This window comes from Ornithodoros turicata, chromosome 3, assembly GCF_037126465.1.
Source record: "Ornithodoros turicata isolate Travis chromosome 3, ASM3712646v1, whole genome shotgun sequence".
In the NCBI taxonomy this organism is placed as follows: domain Eukaryota; kingdom Metazoa; phylum Arthropoda; class Arachnida; order Ixodida; family Argasidae; genus Ornithodoros; species Ornithodoros turicata.
This window is the reverse complement of record NC_088203.1, coordinates 100,537,972-100,549,480: the sequence shown is the minus strand read 5'-3', so window position 1 is coordinate 100,549,480 and position 11,509 is coordinate 100,537,972. Positions and strand designations below refer to the sequence as shown.

Below are 11,509 nucleotides of genomic sequence, written 5' to 3'. Positions count from 1 at the left end.
ATATTTTTATATTTGCTTTTTGTAATAGTTGTTTGACCGATTGTCGATTGTTATACCTCGAATAAATGAACCTGGCAGCCACCCTTTAATCTCGTTCCGGTCTTTGCATGTCGGTTTTCTCGCACACCTGGCTGGCGTATTCTAATGACCGCAATTCAACGACTTATAGCCTAGAGAGGCCATTAACTTCACGTTTCAAAATATTTTCACGGGTACAACTGCGTTTGCATATATATTATTTGCATGTGTGTACTGGAAGACGACGGAATAATCAGTTATTTAATTATTTTAAAAAATATCAATCGGGATGCAACGGCTCGCGGGGTCAGCGCGTGGTTACTGATGGTACGAGAGGAGCTCGCAGGTTACCGTCGAGTGGTATTCGTGGTACGTTGATCTATACCATGGTATCTAATTGATCCTCGTATCTAACAGTGGTGTTCAAAGTACATTCTATCCCCGCTACAACAACAAAAAAATGGTCAAACGATATGCTATAAGGAAAGTACACCCTGAGCATGATGAGTATCGATGGAGTGCTTAGTGTAGACGGCGTTGCTTAAATATATATAAAGCTAATAATAATGCTTAGTAATAATAATTAATAAGGCATAATAAATGTTACGGAGTAACAAGGTGCGAGGTAAGATGATCCCAAATGGACTAAGATGGTCCTTAGGGTGTCTTTGGAACGTCCCACGTTGCGTACGATGGGGCAATTACCATACAATTTAATTGTATCTTAATGACTTTCCGCACAGCTTTCTTTTTTTTTTCTGTCGAATAATTCACTGAATGTGAAATCAGTTAGATCTCACCAGACTTCTTCATTTATATTTCATATTTCTTTCCATAATAGCTGTGTACACATCACAACCAAGTGCAAGTGCACTGGGATGAACCCGTCCCATTCGGCAGTAAAGAAAAGAGTTGCGTTATGTCTTTCCCCCAGTATTCCTGTCGACGAAGCCTTCACGCCTTAATGTGCTGTCATACGAACCACAAGCGTTACAAAAGTCAAGCTAATCGCGATTGCTGCCTATTTCAAATTGCGCATCTTCAAATGACTGGGGTCACGTAGTATACGCGGAAACAGGGTATCCAGGAATAGCGCTGGAAGCCAGTTTACAACAACTAGTATTCTACGACGAGTCATCGTGTTAACTGGTGAACCAAGAGCGGAAAACCTTCTACGTGAACCAAAATTTCCTTGATTATTTGTGTATAATTTCAATGTAACTCAATTTGTCGTAGTTGTATAATCACGTTAAAGGCACGGCGTCAAACGTTTAATCTGCATGTGACGGCTCGTGGACGACGATGACGACCCCTTTCTGCTGCCGTGAGTGGTACGTGGCAGCCAGTTCTACCGTCCCCGTCCTAGCGTGAGGCGATGACCATCTGGCGGCTGGGACATTCCATCATTGCCGGTCAGGACTCATGTGGGGGAATGCCATCTCGTCTACAGCCACATAAATATTCCTATTCAATGCAATATGCATTGTCGCGTGCGTTTCGCTGCACAATTTGAAGGGACACAAGAATGCTAGCGTGCATACACAATTGCTATGGCAAGTGCAAACATTTATTTCTTTTATCTCGTCCAGCACGTGGGCCTAGGGGGATAGCCCCAGTCACTCTTGCAGACACAGCCTTGAGGACAGTGGTGGTTACTCATGCACTGTAAGAAAGAAACAAAATCTTTCGTATAACATTTATATATCACTCTAAGAAAAAAAGGTAGAATTTTCTACCCCTCTCGGCAGAGCTGTATTGCAACCACATTTCTACTCAAATCAGTTTTACCTCTGGGGTATAACTGCAGAGTAGAAACAAACTACAGAGTAGAAGCTGTCATTCTACCAGCTCGGGTAGGAAATTCTGCCCTTTTTTCCTTAGAGCAAATGTGGGAGAGAGGAGCATGGGAAAGCCGCAGCTTATACCCGCGGAGGAGAAACCGCGCACGGATTGGCCCGAAATGGTAGAGGTACTGTACTCCTACCAGTACCAGTTTGGGTAGAAAGTTCTATTTTTTTTTCTTAGTGTAAGGTGTAAGGACTAGCAGCTGCGTATCATGGTAACCGAAGTGTAAATTATATAAACGTTCCCGCCCATAAATAGAAGTTAATCTAATAATAATAATGATATAATACCCAACCTCCCCTATATGTAGTAATCTACCAACGAGATAAAGTGAGTGGACGCAGAGCACCCCCGGATTACGTGCGTATTGTCATCAAGCATCAAGATTAGGATGACATTAGCACACTATCTCTCCTATTTGGTGTAATATGATTGCTTTCCTTTCCATGTCTTCCTTTCAAGGGGGTGAGTGCATAGTAACAATAATAGGAACTTTATGATAACACTATCGTAACTCTATATACCCCTGTCGACGAACCCTATAAGAAGGACGAAGGCGTGCTAAAGAGAGAAATGAAAACAATAGAAGGAATAGGAGCGTTGTACATAATAATCGTTTGTGTAGAGGACAAACGCTGAGGGATGTACATGAAAAAAGGAAAGTCACCAAATGTCCTATTTTGACACTGATCACACCATACTTTTCCGGTGAGTGTAGGAAGTAGTGGGCTACTTGTCGAATATGCAACTTCGTTCGTTCAAGGACATTCTACCGGGCTTTATATTGATATGAAATATAGCTGTCCGTTCTTCATACGTAAAACATACACCAAAGAAAGACAAATAAGAGACGACATACAGTGAATCTTACCATCCTACCTGAACCGCATGGCACGCTTCTTTCTTCCAACACAGGCTCCTCGACTGCGGCTCCCTGGGTGCCACCCCTGTTGAGATAACGTAGGATCTCCTGAAGTGTACCCTCTTACCCATTGCTGGGAAGAACGCGTCATGCCAGTTTTCATCTGTGCTACACTTAAGGCAGGATTAATACGCGTGCCACGCGGGCGCGAAAAATGTGACATTAAATGTGTTGAGCGCATCAGTTTTAATGCCATTTGAGCAGTGCCACGCGGACTGTTTCAATGGCATTTGCCATGCACACCTCAGTTGCTCATGATGTGCCTACTCACGGTCTTATTGTTTGCGGAGAGTACCAATATTAGCTGGCTTTTTAAACCTAGTCTACGCAAGTGTCTTCGGGCCCGCCAAAGCAACATGTCGTGTTTGCCAACATGTTTGCCAATAATCAAGTTGTTAGGAATTTTCGCTGTCAAAAGAAGCACAAGTTGGCAACCTATGTTGAAATCACCGGGTTACTCAAAGACATATCAGAACGCATCAAGATCAGCTTTTAATAATATTACGCTTCAAAGTATTAAGTGAATTTTCAACCTGTAAATTACGTTTAGTTCTTTAGTGTACCATCACACATGTTATGGCACTAGATAAACGCTAAGCCAACGACAGAAAAGTCTACATTACGAAATTTTAGCATATTTAAAAATGAAATACCTACCGGTTGACCGCGGAGGTAGACAAAAGCCCAATAATTTATCGACGTGATTTGGTGCGAGTACCCCATCACATAATAAATTTAGCAATTTCCCCGCCTCGAATTTTCTAGCACTCAACGAAGTTTGCCAGACAGTAACAAAATAGTCATAGATTCAAGCGAGCTGGTGGATGAACACCCTACTGAAGAAGCCTGACCAATGGGCAAGCACGAAGAAGGGGTATCGTGCCGTGTCCTCTTTGTGTCTGACCATAGCTCGGGCTCCTTCAGTATGGAGTTTGTCCGTCAAACTTGTGTCATGTTATTATGAAAGAAATAATTTTTGATATTCTTCATAAAAAACCTCTACATCTCACAGCAGATTCGGTGCACGGAATCACCACGACAGAAATGTCGGTAACGTTCGTCAAACAAATCAGTTCTAATGAAATAAGGCACACAATAATAAGAACAATCGTAAAAATAATAATACTGAAATACCGATAGAATAACGACACTATCGAAATATGGTCAAGCACGACGCAATCGTCTCTGTAATTCTACTTTATAATCCATCATTTCTATACTCGCACGTCTATCCGGTACAGTGGGCTTGATCACTTTTATAGAAAATAACTGCTTACCCGTACATGTGTACGACTGTTACCAGCGCTACCAGCGTGCCAATCATGAACAGCTTCATACTGGAGAGGGCCTTGTCAGCGCTGCCAGCATGTGCATCGAACGTAGAGCTCTACATGAGTTGCGCGTGTATATATACCTTACAATCGCGAAGCTGCCCGCCTCCACGTTTAATTAAGAGTGTACGGGTACCGTAATTGAGACAAAGGCGCATTACCGGTATTGTATCATGCCTTTCAAACGTAAGGCTTCACAATGTCAGTCAGTCAACAGACTCGGCTTTTCCGAGAGAGAGAGAGAGAAAGACGATGATATGGGGATGACTTCCGCTCATTGAGCAGAATGCTACCCCATTGCTATTGCGGCTTTTCCGAAGTTTCTGCGTAAGTCATTACTGTTCGTATAACGCGAAATCTTCCGCGTGAAAAGTTCGCGCACCTGGTATACCATGGAATCGTCTAACGATGATTTTGAACGTTTTGTTTCAAAATTACGGCATTTCAACGACGGAGTAAAGGCATCGTGAAATGCCCATGTGATCAACCATTCATAGGGCACCAGTGAGAGCAGAGAAAGGGTGGAAGCAAGCTGGTACTTCATCATGGAGGCAAACCGAGAGAAACGGGATCTGTGTGTGTGTTCATGCTCTTCGTCCGTGCCTCTCGGTTTTCTTCCACTTTCAGAGTGCACCATTTATAAATTACACTGCCATTACGATTTACGTACTAAGTCCTGGTGCTGGAACTGAACTTTGAGAGTACCATGGATAACCCGGGGAACATACACATGAATCGAAGTGGTTTCCTGGATTTCCCTCGAAGCACAAATGATGGGGCTGGAGCCTGCCCTATGCACGTGCAACTACCCGGACGCCATAACGGAACCGGCTTACCCGTCATAGCGAGTCCATATAGTATCAAGTGCATAATGCTTGGAAACAAGAAGGAAGGCGGGAAGAGGGAAACCACAAAGGACGCAGTTACACCAGCGATGAATGTCCTGTCTCAATACAAGGTCTCAAAGGCCAGGTTGAAGAAGGATCCTTGTGGAGAAAATCTGTCTATGTGGTCGCTAGGAAACGACAGCAATATTATGGCAGATTGTGAACGAGTCCATCAAATGTTATGACAGTGGTACGTTTATGTCAGGTATAGACAACCACATACATATTTACATAAGTACCGGCTTAGGCTGTCCTTCGCAACTGGAAAATGCAGCGTCAAGTGTCAGGCCCACGAGCACTCGTTTGCTGCCTTGGGAACACAAGCCTATAGTCGATGCCCGGCTAACATCACCTCGGCCACTGCTCCCCGTTACTTTTATTTCATTGTTTGCTTTCACGCTTCTCATTTTCTGTTTCACTGCTGCAAAGTTACACATAAAACAAGCAAAATGGTTATACAGATCGGGAACGGTTTTCGGTATGAAATCCCGGGCAAATATCTTTGAGTAGTTTCACATAAGTTTCACAGTTTCACATAAAACAAGCAAAATGGTTATACAGATCGGGAACGGTTTTCGGTATGAAATCCCGGGCAAATATCTTTGAGTACCTCGTCAAGAGGAGGGAGTTCCATAAAACGTCGCACTGGACCAGTTTATATTCCATCGAGTGCTAAATGCGGAGACATATGCAGGTCGTTCAATATTGTCCCGTCCATTCAGAGTCGAAGTGGACCGCTCCCATCCTCGCTGGAATTCGGACGAAGGAACACGTGAGACACAGAGGGCTTAAAACTGGATTTAAATCAAACCCGAGATTTTAAATCCCCAATACTGGTGTACGTATACAGGGTACGTCCCAGAAAACCTGTCATTGATTTTTAATAAAAAGAACTACGCCACATAGAATCATGCGGTCAACGTCATTTGTTCTTACTAGGTTCTTTCCACCTCCTGATGTGCATGTCATGTAACATAAGTTTAATTATGTAAATTTTTGCGAAGTGAACTTGCAAAGTAAATGTCACTTTTTTACCCCACCAATGTGAAGAGCGTGCCGAATTTATCCAAATTAATGATAATTGACAGGGTGAGGAGCTATCGTATCCCAAAAAATAGTCGAAAATCATGCTCTACGGAGCTCGCAGAGGATAGCGCGCGACAAATTTTTCAGTGAAATCATTGTAAGTCCGACGAAAGGAGGTTGGAAGCCAGCCCACACCGGCACGGTAGAAAGAGATAACACAGATATAGCTTACGTTTCCCTCTGCGTTTCCCAGAGACATATCCCGGATCTTATCTTGGTCTACTGTCGCAGATGGGAGAGGAAGTGACCATCTGCCCATTTATATTACATGCTCCAGGTATAGTCTGCAGTCATGCACAAAAATGGTCAGAGTAGTCAATTGGAGAACTTTCCGTGAGTACAGCACAGGCTGAGCACAGCCGGACATGTCAGCTGAACAACTCACTGATGTGCCGCAGCCCCCTGCTCGTCATCCCGAACTGTGCAGGTTCTGACGGGTCACATGGGCATCAATCCTTAGGTTGAACCGCTCCAGGCGTGCAGGAGGAGGGCGGAACGAAAAGCTCGTCAAATAGGTCTGCTTCAAGACATTTGAGCAGCACGGCTTGTCCAGAAGGAACTACAGGCTGTGGATAGAGGGCGTTGGCGCCAGTTCTGCGCCGGTCTCTTCCCTTTTGATCGTGTCTCCAAGGTTTAGCGTATGGCCCGGAGTCTGAAAGAGACCCCTTCACCTATAGAAATCCTTCGGGTGCGCTCGCTTTGTCTCTCAAGAAATCTGAGGTTGACGTGGTACACGACTGTGGTAAGAGTATCTCTGCAAGGTCGCAGGCTGCACACACTGAAATATTTCATTACCATACTTCTACAATCGAAGAAGACATTGCGGGTAGACAGCCAGTGATCAACGACGTGATGGACATGGATTTTTCAGTTGCCGAATTCTGGGCTGCCGTACGCCTCTCACGTGCCAACTCCTCGCCAGGTGCAGACGGCATTACTTATCGTGCCATCCGAAATCTTGGCGATGCGGGTATTTCCTGTTTGCTCCATGTCTACAACACCTCATGGAGAAACGGGGAAGTGCCGGCGAGCTGCCTTAGTTGTCCCTTTGTTAAAGCCGAGCAAGCCACCTGCTGATCTCTCCTCCTTTCGCCCTGTCAGCCTGACAAGTTGTCTCGGTAAAGTTGTGGAGCGGATGGTGCTGCAGAGGTTAGAACGGTGGCTTGAGGGACATGGAGCTTTCCCTGCAGAGATGACAGGTTTCCGTCGCCATTGCAGCGCTATGATTCGGTCCTCGACCTTGTCACCTCCGTTGAACAAGCCAAGAGCCAGAAGAAAATTGTCACGGCGGTTTTCCTGGACGTCAAAAGAGCTTACGATACCGTCAGTCACCCCTTTGTGCTGCACGCACTGCCTGCAAGCCCTTTACGCTTTAGTTGTTTCTTGTGTTTTCATCCTTCATTCATCAGCTTCACATAATGTTCCACGTGCAGTGGGGTAGGGTAACGCACCACCGCGGTGAAACACCTCATCTCATCATTTATTGTTGTCGTTGTTGTTGTTGCCCAGTAGCCTATGAGACCCATAAACACCTTTCTTTTTCTTAATAAACATATTCCCCCCCCCCCATAAACACCAACCCCTTTAGAGCTCCTTTAAGCACGTGTCAGCTGCACGTGAAACGTCATATAAGTATTCCTAATATATATTTATGTGGCGTTTAACGTGCAGGTGACATTGACGTTAAGATGACTTTAACATGATTATGCAGCTACGACAAGCTGAGTTACAATGAAATTACACACAGAACTGAAGGAACTGAAGGAGACAAGACAACCTTCATGGTGCGAGAATCAACGAGAACCGCTTTAATGATATATGATCTGGTCGAAGGCTTTTGGAGCTCGCGCCAGGTGAACAAGACCGTGGTGACGATGGCGACGGGCCGCTACAGAACTTTTGTTTCACTTAGCAGGTTTTGCGCACGCGGTTCACCAGTTGACACGATGACTCGTCGTAGAAGGCCATATGTTGTAAACTGGCTTCCAGCGCTATTGCCGGATACCCTGCTTCCACGTATACCATGTGGCCCCAGACATTTGGAAATGTGTCATTTGAAATAGGCAGCAATCGCAATTACGTTGTTTTCGGTCACGCTTGTGGTTTGTGTAAGAGCACATTAGGGTGGGAAGGCCTCGTCGACTGGAATGCTGGGGGGAAAATAAAACGCAACTCTCTCTCTCTTTACTGCCGACTCGGACGGGTTCATCCCAGGGGTCCTGCGCTTGGTTGTGGTGCCTACAAAGCTATTATGGAAACAAATATGAAATGTGAACGAAGACGTTTGATGGACTGCTTTTATATTCAGTGCATTTCGCAGGAAAGACTGTGCGAAGAGTCATTAAGCTATAACTAAAATTGTATGATAATTACCACATTGTGCGCAATGTGGCACGTTCCAAAAGTGGAGACGCCCTAAGGACCATCTAACGCCATTTGCAATAATCTTACGTCACACTTATTACTCGGGAGCGCAGGGTTTAAATATTTAAATATATTTAAATTTAAATATAAAATTTAATTTTAAAAAATTTTAAAAAAATTTAAGTTTAAATATTTAAATATAAAATATAAATACAGTATTTAAATACTGTAACTGCTACCATAAATACTGTGAGGAAGCTGTCTTCTGTAACTATAGAAATAACTACCATCATAACAGCAAATCAGCAAGAAACAATACTATTTATTTCTTACATCGTCATGGTGATTTTAATATTAGAACATTGTCGAAGATATCATCATCTAGGCATCTTCTGTTCGGCCGTAGAATCTCATTCACAAAGAGCAAACAACCACCACTTTATCTAGTGATGGTGAATGGGGAGCTTCACCATCAGGGGCGATACTCTACCCCTTTGCTGGTGGTTATGCGGGGAACAGGGCCGGCGATAGAGGGCGGGGGGGGGGGGGGGCGAGTAAGGCGATCGCCTTAGGCGCCGCGCACGAAGCCCTCAACCAGGGATTACTTTTTTTTAATATCAAGTATGCACTTAATCGTGTGAAACAGGCCCCGCGATGTGCCTTTGCCTCAGGCCCCGCATATCCCTAGCATCGGCCCCGCCGGAGAACGAAACTGGCCCACAGGTGCCAATAAACAAAGGCTTGTAGTAAATTTGGCGAAAATGCTTCATTCAACAGGGTAGTCGTGTAGTACGGCCACATCTGTTTGGGCGTATTCTAAAACTTGAGCACCCAACTGTTGTCACTGGTGATAGCTGTTGTCACAAGTGGTTTTGGAAGCGTTCCTTCGAAGTTGGAAAACGTCCTCGGGTGATACTTTCTTGTTTGTCGAGTAATGGAGGCCTCCTGCTCTGTAGCTCGTAGAAGGGGCTCTGTCATTTTTGCTCTTTTCTCCAGACAGCTCTTTGGACACCCCCCTGAGCTTAAAAAAGGTGGGATACCGATGCAAAAACGGCGGCATCGTCTTCAACATTCTGGTACATGTGAAACCTGTCTTGAAGGCCCTTCAGCAGTGACAGGGCTTCAGAAGTGCCGCACACGACTCGTTGTCCAAGGGTTCTTCGCGACATGACTTCTACACAGGAACATATGCTGGAATGTCTGACACAAGTTCATGTGTCCAGATGTACTCATACCGGACAAAAGTCACGAAGGCACGTCCTGTCCAAAAAGACGGAGGTGCGAATCCATGGAACACACCAATATATTGTGTATTTAGCAGTATTTATAAAGTATTTACAAAAATAAATACCCGCAAACTGGTATTTAAATGTAACTTTATGTTTAACAAATACATTTTTCAAACCTGTATTTAAATACAAAACATAAATGTATTTATATTTTGGATAGTGGTATTTTAAATACAACGTATTTAAATACTGCCCATCCCTGGGTTGAAGATTGTGTCCGAACAAAAAACGCAGTTGAACTGAAGGTGCGATCGGAATAGAGGGTGCCTGAAATACATCGAACCGTATTATTTTGTTTTGAAACAGTCGGAAACATTAGAAAATGAATTTAACCGGATTTTGTAGCTGTCTGCGTGCTCCAGGCTGAATGCAGGCAACAGTGTGCGGTCGACGTCACTGGAATCTGTTATGATGGCAGGTTCCCGTCCAAAATGCGGTCTTCCAACTACCAATCTGCTGCCGAACAGCTGCTAGAAACATATGCGTTCATGTTTTCCGTGGTATATCGGATCGCAACCAGCCTGACGACGACGCCAGCTGAGTGATTGGGAATCTCGCCGCAATGCCAATTACGTCACCGGAAGAGGCGAATCAGGGAATGGCCGTTTCAACCGGAAGCTGCAGTTGGTTTCGAATTCGATGTGTCTTTGGTGTGTTATGAAAAAACACGAACGATTGTTGCGAGGTTTTTTGTGTGTTTTCTTCTTGAAAGGCATCTCCAAGTGGTTATCACACAACCTTGGCACACAAGCACTTGGCCAATACTGATCATGCGTAGGATGTACTTCCCTTTTAGCAGATCTTTTGTCAATTTTTGTGTTAGTATATGGTGGGATATAATGTAGTTTGGACACCACGGTGCGTTAGATGGTCAGTACACATAGGCAATGCAATTAGCTTTGCCCGGTGCGTTTCGCTGCACATTTTGAAAGGACACAACAATGCTTGCGTGCATACACAGTTGCCATTGGCAATCTGAAACATTTATTTCGCCTACTGGCAGCTGCTGTATAAGCCGTAGCCATTGCCAGGCCTGCAGACACAACTGCCACTACAATGGCCTTGATGCCTGCACTGTAAGAAAGAAACGGCGTCTTACATAACATTCGTAGGGTATATGAACTCAGCTGTACATCAGGGTAACTAAAGTGTAAAGTATGGTAAACTTCCCGCCCATAAAAACTAGTCAAGCTAACAATGACATGATGCCTAACCTCTCCAAACACACAAAACTCGTTTTGACGTTCCTCAGTGACACAGGTCACATGAACAGCTGTGCACTCAAGTCGTGCCATCTCATTCTTCAGTGGCTCACCCTCAGCTCTCACCCTCATACACATTACTCTCATTTTTTAACGTCACCTCTGTCTTTAATCTACGTATAGCAGCTTGCTTTCACCTTTTTTAGTTTATCCTTTACTCGTTTATTATTTTTTATATTTATCCTTTATTATTTATTATTCCAATTATTTTATTTCTTTCTTTTCTCTTTTTTTTTTCTGCGGAATAGCAAGCCGACATGCCATTTGGCCTTTCCTCCCTTTTTTGTGTGTGTGTTCTAATGAACGTATTGCGGTCAACGACATTTGTTCTTACTAGGCTTTTGCCACCTCCTGATGTGAATCTCGTGTAACGTAAGTTCAATTATGTAAAGTTTTGCGAACTGAAGTCGCAAATTTGCCAAGTAAAGGTCACTTTTTTACCCCACCAATGTGAAAAGCGTGTCTAATTTACTCAAATTAATTATAATTGACAGGGATATTTATG

The 11,509-nt window shown here is 44.1% G+C and overlaps 1 long non-coding RNA gene across 1 annotated transcript; it reads right to left on the bottom strand.

The window, feature by feature from the left end:
- Positions 1–1,605: 1,605 nt before the first annotated feature.
- Positions 1,606–4,161, bottom strand: LOC135387550 (uncharacterized). Its single transcript, XR_010421187.1, has 3 exons — positions 4,063–4,161; positions 2,735–2,810; positions 1,606–1,681 (listed from the first exon to the last, which is right to left on the bottom strand). It is a non-coding gene; the product is annotated as an uncharacterized LOC135387550 (long non-coding RNA).
- Positions 4,162–11,509: the final 7,348 nt, after the last annotated feature.